Here is a 9,872-nt window from a genome sequence, read left to right as displayed (position 1 = left end):
CACGGTTAAAATTAAAACTGGTAGATATAAAATTTTACTATACATGATTATGCTGATTTTTTAGTAAAATATAAAGCTCTTTAAGATGAACTTACCATTAAAGTATCTATTTAAATTCTTTGTCATTTAAGTTATATAAAAAAATTGGTACCCAAATTATGAAATAGTATAGGGGTATGCACACATCATTATGATCAGAGCAACACCAAACCAATTGCGCCGAATATGTTAAGGGCTAGGTATTATGATGAGAGAAGCACCAAATCAGTTATGCAAAATATTTCAACAGACAAAAAGGAATCGACATTAAAACTATCTGATTGATTATATATATGCAACCTTAAGTAAAATAGGGAAGTCCCGGTCAGAATTGTGGAATAGGAGCACTAGGCTTTCGCCACATCCCTATACTCAACTTTTGATTTCATTTATTTCATGGCATTTTAAATTTGACAATCGTAAGGTTGCGGAAAATAGAATCTTGTTTTTATTTTCCATCTGCTGGACAATCTGGAAAGAGAGGAACGAAAAAGAATTATGGATGGAATGTGTTTTGAGGACCTCATATTCAGGTGGGAGCAATTGGTGAGAGACCGAAGAACTTTATAATTCGTATTAGACTGCACTGTGACTTGCTTATAGGTCACAATGTTTGATTTTTCTTTCTTGTGTATTCTTTATTCTTTTATCTATATATATATTATTTCTGCTGATCAAAACAAAAATAAAATAAAATAAAGTGCCATTTGGGGCGATTTTTCTTCGTCATTTTGGGCGATTCTCTCTTCGCTTTGCGGACGATCTCTTCAAATCTTCATGGATGGATCATGGCTTGCTATTCTCGATTCAAAAACATAAATCATTCAATACGATATCACTTTGAATCTTTCTTTAATCTAAGAGATTTAGGACATCTGGGTTCGTTTGATTATACAAGATTACGGGAAAAGTACTCCTTTCTTTTAGGAGTACTTCTTATCAAAGAAGAAAAAAATCAGATTACATGGTCGGATATGATTCCGGATAATACCATCATTCTTCCCTACTACATAAACAAAAAGTAGGAAATACCAATAGGTCATACAAATAACATATTATGATGAGTTTGGTCCAGTTGACTCAGTCAACAGTCTGTTTGGTCCTCTTTCGAAATATAAATTATGGTTTGGTCCTAGAAATTATTGTTTGGTCCTAGGGTGTACAATACACACGCGGGATGACGTCATGGATGATGTAATTTTCTTTTGGGAGTGACATAAATAGCCTTTTAGATCCATACATTTAGGATCTATTAGCAAAAAAGAAATCATTTTTAGATTTCGTTTCCCTCTCCTGGATTTTCAGATCTAGTTTTTCTTGTTATTTTTTTCTCTGAAGATGAAGATGACGATGGTGTTGAAGATGAAAGATGATCATGATGACGAAACGATGAAGATTTCTATGTTCGTTTTCTTTTGTATTGATGGTGTTGTTGTTTAAGATTGTGGAGATGATGAAAACGAATTTGTGATGAACTTTTTTTGAATATTTTTGTCTCTGCTGCTGCTGATGATGAAGAAGATGAAGATGATGATGAAGACGAAGATGATGATTTTTCATTTTTTCGTCATTTTTTGTTGTTGTTGTTGTTGAAGATGATGAAAAAGCTGAAGATCTGATGCTGCTGTCAAAGAAGATGAAGATTGAAACGAAGATGATGAAGACGATTTTTGATATTGCTGCTGCTGTTGAAGACGACGAAGATGATTATGCTGTAGTTCATTCAATAAATGAACTTTGTTTTTTAGGTTTTTATATGGAGTTCATTTCTGAAATGAAGTCTGTTTTTTTTATGTAGGTTTTTATATGGAGTTCATTTCTGGAATGAACTATGTTTTTTAGGTTTTTATATGGAGTTTATTTTTGGAATGAAATCTGGTTTTTTAGGTTTTTATATGAAGTTCATTTCTGGAATGAACTCAGTTTTTTTAGGTTTTTATATGGAGTTCATTTCTGGAATGAACTCTGATTTATATAGATGATTTCTGAAAAAATAGATAGAAATTAACATGAGTTCATTTTGAAGATTGAACTGCTACAAAAAAAAATAAGTAGAAATGAAAAAGTCCAATGCATCAAATTTTCTTTGTGTCAATCTGCATCCGACTATCATGGACCCGTACATCGGTGCTACTCATACTCTGATTAATATTTGTAGCATCACAGTGTGAGAGGCTAATAAAATTTTGGTAGAAATTAAAACAGGTAATCAAAAAAATTAGTTTCAAATTCATTATTATCATTTGCGTTAATTATTTCTGACGGTGTACGATTAAAAAATTAGTCTCTGAGAGTGTGAGATTAACTTGTCACCGGATGACACGAAAGGTCAAGTGTTGCACACAATTATTCAAATATGCAAGAAAAAAAACAAAAAGGATCACACTTTATATGTTTATTTAGCACACAATCACCCATGCAATACCATGCATTATATGTTTAGCACACAATCACTCATGCAATATAATGCATATAAATTTAGCACAAACTCTTTTTTTTTTCCTTAATCAGATTTCTTAACCACATGCTTGATGGGTACAAGCTCAAGCGGATATCTACTTCCCAGGCCTGCTAACTCCTCCTTGTTTAAGTTGTCCGTCTTCAACCCTTTTGGCAATTCCCAATCGAAACTGTACAGTACAGTACAGTAGCAAGGACAAGCTCTACTAACACAATTGCCGTGTTCATACCAGGGCAAATCCTACGACCTCCCCCGAAAGGCGTGTATTCAAAATTCTGACTCCCAGAGAAATCAATGGAGCTATTTTTGAACCTCTCTGGAAAGAATTCTTCTGGATTTTGCCAATACTCAGGATTTCTCCCCATCGCCCAAGTATTTATTAGGACCCATGTCTTGGGGTATATGTCGTACCCATCAATTTTACAGTGTTTCGTGGTTTCTCTTAAAAATAATGAAGCAATTGGATGCAACCTTAGAGTTTCTTTAACTACCATTTTTAAGTATTGGAGATTATCAAGGTCAGATTCTTCTACTTTTCCTTTCCACTCCACATGACTTCTAATCTCTTCTTGAACTTTCTTCATTGCTTTGGGATTTTTAACCAGTTCTGTCATTGCCCAATTTATTATTACAGCTGTTGAGTCCACGCCACCAAGATATACATTCTGTAATTTTTCAAAAGAAACCACAAATATGTATCATAATTTATAAGTTGTATGCTAGAAACATAAAAAAGCAAGACTGAAAAAATAATCTGTAACGCTCAAGATTTTTATAAAATTAAAACAAGATTACTTCAGTAACTATTCCGAACAACTATTTTCAAACCTAAGCATAGTTCAAATGGGTTAGCGCAGGTGGCCAATCCATACTTGCTATTAGAGTTTTCAATCCCCAAGATAGTCTTTGCTGGTCTTCATAAAAACATCATGACCTTTGGAAGAAAAACTGCTAGCCTGACTAAGTAGAGAAAAGAAGAAAAAGAAAAGAAATTACCACAACAGTTGCTTTGATATGGTCATTAGTGAGACGAATTATACTCGTTTGAGCTTTCTTTAATTTAAGTAAAACGTCTATGATATCTTCGTGCTGCAGTTTCACTCGCTCTGGGTTGTCATGCTCGTCTATGATTTGTTGTAAGAAATTGTCCAAATCATGGAAACAGTTTTCTATTTTACCGTGGAATCCAGTGATCCTATCAATAATCCAACTTAAGTTTGGAAAGAAATCAGATGCAGATAAACTAGTCACAGCTGCGACTTCACGAAGAAGTTTTGCAAGTCCCCCACTATCGAATGAACTCCTAGTTGGAAGGGTTGTGCTACCAAAAGCAATTCTACAGATTGTTTTATGAGTGAAGGTTGTTGTCTTTTCAAAAACGTTAACAGGAGTAGCATTTGAAGAAGATGACGATATGGAATCAATCAAAACATCAACTTCCTCTGCCCTGACTGCCCTAAAAGATTGCACCCTTTTTGCACTCAAAAGTTCAAGGACGCATACTTTTCGAATTTCTTTCCAGTACTCCCCATATGGTGCAAAAACCATATCAACGTAATTATATGAAAGTCGTTTTCGCCTAGCAAGTCGAAGTCTATTACAAAGCTCTGCGTCTTGTGTTTTCAAGGCTTCTTCGGCAGCTTTAACCGATGAGATTACGACTGTTGGTACACGACCATATTGGAGATACATGACTGGACCATATATTTTAGACAGTATTGTCATTGCTTCATAAGGTTTTTTTATAAGTTGATGCAAATTACCAATGATTGGAAGTTTGGGAGGACCAGGTGGAAAGTTAGGTTTGGTTTGACAGCCGTAGTTTCTGCTTTTGATTGTAATGAGAAAATATAGAGGAATGAGAATAAGAGAGAAGAGTAAAAGGAAATCGTAAGAAACAATCTCCATGCTTGTATCTTAAATGAAATGAGACTATTATTTCCTTTGTTGTGAATTAAGAAGACACTAAGATGAGGTTCTTCTTATGGATGAGCAAGGACAATGGTGCCGTGCTACTAAGCTAGGTATTCATTTATATAGATAAATTCTGAAGATTCTCCTAAAAACCAAGTCTACATACCAATCCAAACCTACGTATTATTAAATCTTCAATTATTAATGGGGACATTTTCTCCGTTTATTTTTTCTTCAATTATTTTGTTGACTAGCTTGTAGCGTAAGTAATTAACGTAAGATTTTCCGACGTTTCCCGCTATGATATTGTAATCTGGGGTTGACCCCCTAAAATAAAAAACACAGGAATTCCGCTCTTTGTTGCTATTTTCTGTCCTTGAAGTGTAACCGTAATGAGTATGGCACAACCTCGCTGTTATATGCGTAATAATCCATGATCCAATCGGCAATCAATTTACGAATTTACTCTTTCATGAGTCCAGACCAGATAGACGTTCCTTTGCATGTGTATACCTAGAGGTGTCAATTCGTTCGTGTTAGAAAAATACGTTAAATTTTAACATGCTTGCTTAGTGCGTTGTGTTGGGTCAAACTGATAAGTGCATCAGCACAAAAAGCGGTATGGATAAGCATGTGCATAAAGCACTACTCAACACGATACAATACAATGTTTCATGTATATTTCACAAAAGGCTCCTTATAATACCCCATTTTCGACATTTTATTTTTGTCATATTGACTTATTTCTATAACGGAAAATGAGTCATTTGTCCAAATATTTTAAAAACATGGTTCAAATGGACGAGTAAAAATTGGTATGACTGAAATGGACACCAAAAAAATAGCAAGAATAAAACTGGATTCATCCTGGCTTAAATTTAAAAAAGAGCGCAGATGAAACTGGATGCATCCTGATGTAATTTGAAAATAAGAAAAAGTATTTCAAAATGGGTAGGATGCATCCTGGCTATTTTTACATTCTCGTCCATTTAAACAATATCAAATTTTACATGTCTTTTTCACTCAGGAATTGTTGATTTTGGTCTTTTTAACCAATTTTGTGTTTCTATAACAATGTACATTTAGTATCTAAGTATCAGAGTTATATTTTATTTGAAAGACATAAAATAAATATGCCGACACAACACAACACAACACTATATGATTATTTTTTTCATACAACACAATGCAACACACTTAAGATTCTGGCACAAAACAACATGGCACGCAACAGGCGACTTTGTAGACTGGGCGGTGCTGGGATTTTACACTTCTATGTACACCCAAAGGAAAAAGGGTTGTTTCTAAATGTTCTTGTGCCATAAAGTTCCCACATTCAAGTTATGCGGGATGTGACGAAGCGGAGGAGAAAATCAAATAAAACCCAAGTATTCGAAGGAGCTAGTTGGGTTGGCCATTTTTCAGCACCTAAATGGTAAGAAACGTCCGGTTAATGCCAATATCACTGACAGCAAAGTTAGCACTTTCCATTGGTCTTTCGTCAAGCTCAGTTCCAGCTTAAATAGTTTGTGTCTTGGGTTTGTTTCATCCTCGTTAGTAGTAGGGGTTTTGGGTTTTTCTTTTCTTCTCTGTTTCTTTATTTACTTGGCTTGGTGGCTTGCTTTTTGTAATCTTTCTAATTAGCCTTCTTTCTTAGTATAATCTTTATTTAGCTAGCAAAAAAAAAAACAAATTCAATTTCCATAATTCTTGCCAGTTCGAATGAGTACTGAATTGTCTTAGACCATTAAATTAAATTTATCTATTTTGATTTAGCTAAATCTTATCTGGATGGTGCATGCCCATTTCCGAACATTGCGCTTGTACAATTATTTTCGTTTTCTTATATTTTTTCTTTTGATAACAATACATTAACAGTGATGATTTTATGTTATACTCTCTTCGTCCCTAATTAGATGACATATACCATAAATAAGTGGAGTGATAGATTAGTATTATTATAAGAAATATGTAAAATTTGATAGTCATATTTATATTCATTATATAGGTGTTTTAAAATGTTTTTCGATGATACAAAGTTTACGAAAATACGTTGTCTAGTTTGAGAGATAAATCATTTCAAAATTTATTAGTATATTTTAATTAAGTCATCTAATTAGGTACGTAGGTAGTATAAGAAAAGGTTTGTTATTTGGATGAGAATGCATGGCAGCTGGAAATTTGTGTTGAAAAGCGGACTTTGGTAGCTGATTATGTCGAACGTCGTTAATTACACCAATCATGAACTGTCAAAGGAATTATATCCCCAACAGAATCCCTTAAAATCTTCCCAACTGGTGGATACCACCGAAATGACTAAAGCCAGATCCAGGAATAACGATTCTATGGGGTGACGTCACCTCCCAGCAAACATTTTATTTATTTTTGATTAATATGTATATAAAAAGTGTAATGTTTACGTAAGATTGGGTGACATAGAGTTAGGTGTTATGCTGAGAGCAGCACCAAATCAATCATACAGATATATGCAAGAAGCGAAACATACGGAATCAATCAATCAGCATTAACAATATGTCTTTGATTACAGATATACACAACCTTAAACAAGTCGAAATAAATACCAAGTTGGCGACGTTATCATTTGATAGGTTTTCATAAGCACCGGAATTCAAAAAATAAGTCTCCATTAATTAATTCAATTTTTTTTTTGTGTGTGTTTGTGTGGAAAGGATTAATTAATTCAAGTTTTGAAGACTTCTTCTGATCCCCAAAATATATTCCAATTTTTTTCCATCTCCCAACGTACAGACAAATGAAATGACCTCCTTGTTACCAAGAAGAAGAAAATTAACCTCCACCCCGTATCTAACATTTTCCGGCCAACTGGGTGTTAAATGATGCATGTCTTATACATCAGTACATGTACCGTACCAATATGGATTCTGCTACTTTCTTTTTTGTCTTTGAACGGACCGTATCAATAAGACTTCCCCCAAATTCTTAAAACAGAATCTGATACAGTAACCTGAACCTGGGTTTCTATTTCCCTGCATATTTCGATGGTTTATATCTTCAGGCGTTTCATGATCAGCAATTAGAGCAGCAGTAGCAGTATTAACTGGGAGTAATGTTGAACATTGGGAGAACTGTTCTTGTCAAATATCTAGCTGTCCGACATCCTTATTTGCTATCACCGACTTTTTATTTTTCTTTTTTGATCGGCCTCTATCACCGATTAATTATCAGCCATATCTTTATCAGTCTCAGCATCTCCAGTCCGTAAAATAGGTGATCTCCACATTCGGGTGACATTTTTTAATGAAGCTGCAGCATTCCAGCATCTTCACATGCAGTAATTGGTTAGTCATTTGAGTTGAAGAACATATAATGGTACTTGGCTCGGGATTTGGCAGAAGAAAGTCCTGCAGGTAAGAACTTGGTGATATCGTTATTGGTCTCTAAGTAATATTTTTATGCGATCTCATAATTCCAACCAAATAAAATAAAATAAAATAAATCAGTTATCAGTCCCATGAGCATCACTGTGGTGACCGGCCGACTGACGTCCTAACAAGGTTAATTAAGCATTGCGTAGAAGAAATTGTTAAGCCCAACTAGTTTATAAGTGGGAGACAAAAAAGCAGATTTTAAAATTAAAAAGACATAATCTCTTGTAGTCTAGAAAAGAAAAATTAATCTATGTCGAGTGTTTTTCCTAATGTCATCCGTAAATTTAGAATTTGAAACATAAAATACATTAAGCAATTAAGTCAGTCTCTCCACTAGTTTAAGGTTGGTCTAACTGATTAGGAAAAGTGCGCATAATCTTAATAATTGTTAGTGTACAGTTCTGTCACTCGCAATCCCTACTTCACTATAAATAGACCTTATTACTATCAGCTCTTCAACCTTATCAAAAACAAACTTAAATTTTCTCTTTATTAGTAGTTCAGTAATTTCCTCGTCTTCTTCTTCATTCTCTTCTTTCAGCGACCATGTCTGGCTGTGGAGAAATCATGTCGTGCAGCATTAGCTGCGGAGGGTAATTTCGTCTTAATTGATTTTTTCATTTTCGTTTTCAGATATAATATCACTTTTTGTAATGGTGGTGATGATGATAGTGACGGTCGTTTGGTTCATTCTTAATTACAGGTGCAAGATATACCCAAGCTTTGATGAGAGCTCTAACACTCAAAGCTTTATTGTTGGTGTTGCTCCTCGTACATCGTAAGTCTTATCTATATACATATACGAGCACGAAGATGGTTTTTAAACTAGACCATCTTTGGATCGAGATAGGTTCGGTATTATCAACTATACTATTTACTGTGATGCATGCAGGCGTGGATCAGGGATCAAGGCAGAAGGGGATGATGACGATGACACCCCTACTTTCTTTCATGTTTAGGTGCATCAATTGACGGATGCAGAAAGACGGTTACGAATATCTAGTTTTCAATGTTGTTGTAAAAATGAAGTTGGATATGCGTGTGGTTGTTTACAACCATTCCTACTCTTTCATGTTGTTTAGTTTCGATTTTCTTTTTCTTGTTATCTCAAGAAAAGAAAATTTGTGTTGCTTGTGGTATGTTTGGCTTTGGGTTTATTATTAATCTTATTAACAAAAGATTGAGGCCTCTAATTATCTTTGTATTAATTGTCTTGGTACGTGGAGAGCGGAAATCTGACTTTTTAATATACTTTTGTCTCGGACTAAATAACCATTAGAGCAATTCCTTTGAGAATGAACAAACTCAAATATTTGTACGTGGATGAACAAATTGAATTCTCCACTATGAAAAACAAAGCAAAATAAATAAATTGGGTTTCACTATTGATTTTATTAATATAAACTAATAAGAGTTGGGTCCCACTAATGATTTTATTTATATAAATTATTAAGAATTGGGTCCCACGAAATTTAACTAATAAAAATAGATATTAAAAAATAAACCCTAAAAATCTTAAACGAGTTTTGGAGAGAGAATAACACTGGGCGTTTCTTCTTCCAACGCGGGCGTCATTGTTGTTGACGCCAGCATTATTAGGGATAGCGCGCCATTATAATAGACGCGCCTTTGTTATTGCGACTCGATGATCTGTTCATTTGAACATCCATTTTCTTGGTTTGTTCATTCCATAGTGGGAGCAAAATGAACAAACTCTGAGTTTGGACATCCCATAGGAATTGCTTTTACTAATATATAAAACATCTCCTGTTTCTTTTATTTTCCCTGAAAGAAGCAAGATAAAGGCTATGGGTGACCTCACTCCTTTAAAATGTAGGATGACTAGTTAGACTAAATTGGATACCTTTTATTATGAACACTATCAACCCCCTTTTCACCCTAACACTTGGGTACTCTCTTTCATACGAAGGAGTGGTTGGTAGACTAAACTTTCCTTCTCTTGAAAAAGAAAATATATGAAAACCATATCTACTCGAGCGCCTCTATGCTCAGATTGGCGCCTATGGAGCTGATACGAGCAAATCAAT

At 34.5% G+C, this 9,872-nt stretch overlaps 1 long non-coding RNA gene and 1 pseudogene across 1 annotated transcript; one reads left to right on the top strand and one right to left on the bottom strand.

Annotated features, from left to right (window-relative positions):
• Positions 1 to 2,542: 2,542 nt before the first annotated feature.
• On the bottom strand, positions 2,543 to 4,408 carry LOC113328020 (annotated as a pseudogene).
• A 3,766-nt stretch (positions 4,409 to 8,174) lies between these two features.
• LOC113327841 lies at positions 8,175 to 9,002 on the top strand. Its single transcript, XR_003349247.1, has 3 exons — positions 8,175 to 8,417; positions 8,528 to 8,602; positions 8,717 to 9,002. It is a non-coding gene; the product is annotated as an uncharacterized LOC113327841 (long non-coding RNA).
• Positions 9,003 to 9,872: the final 870 nt, after the last annotated feature.

Source organism: Papaver somniferum, unplaced genomic scaffold (assembly GCF_003573695.1).
Source record: "Papaver somniferum cultivar HN1 unplaced genomic scaffold, ASM357369v1 unplaced-scaffold_107, whole genome shotgun sequence".
NCBI lineage: Eukaryota > Viridiplantae > Streptophyta > Magnoliopsida > Ranunculales > Papaveraceae > Papaver > Papaver somniferum.
Note: the sequence above shows the minus strand (reverse complement) of the source record. Positions and strands in the feature narration are given on the sequence as shown.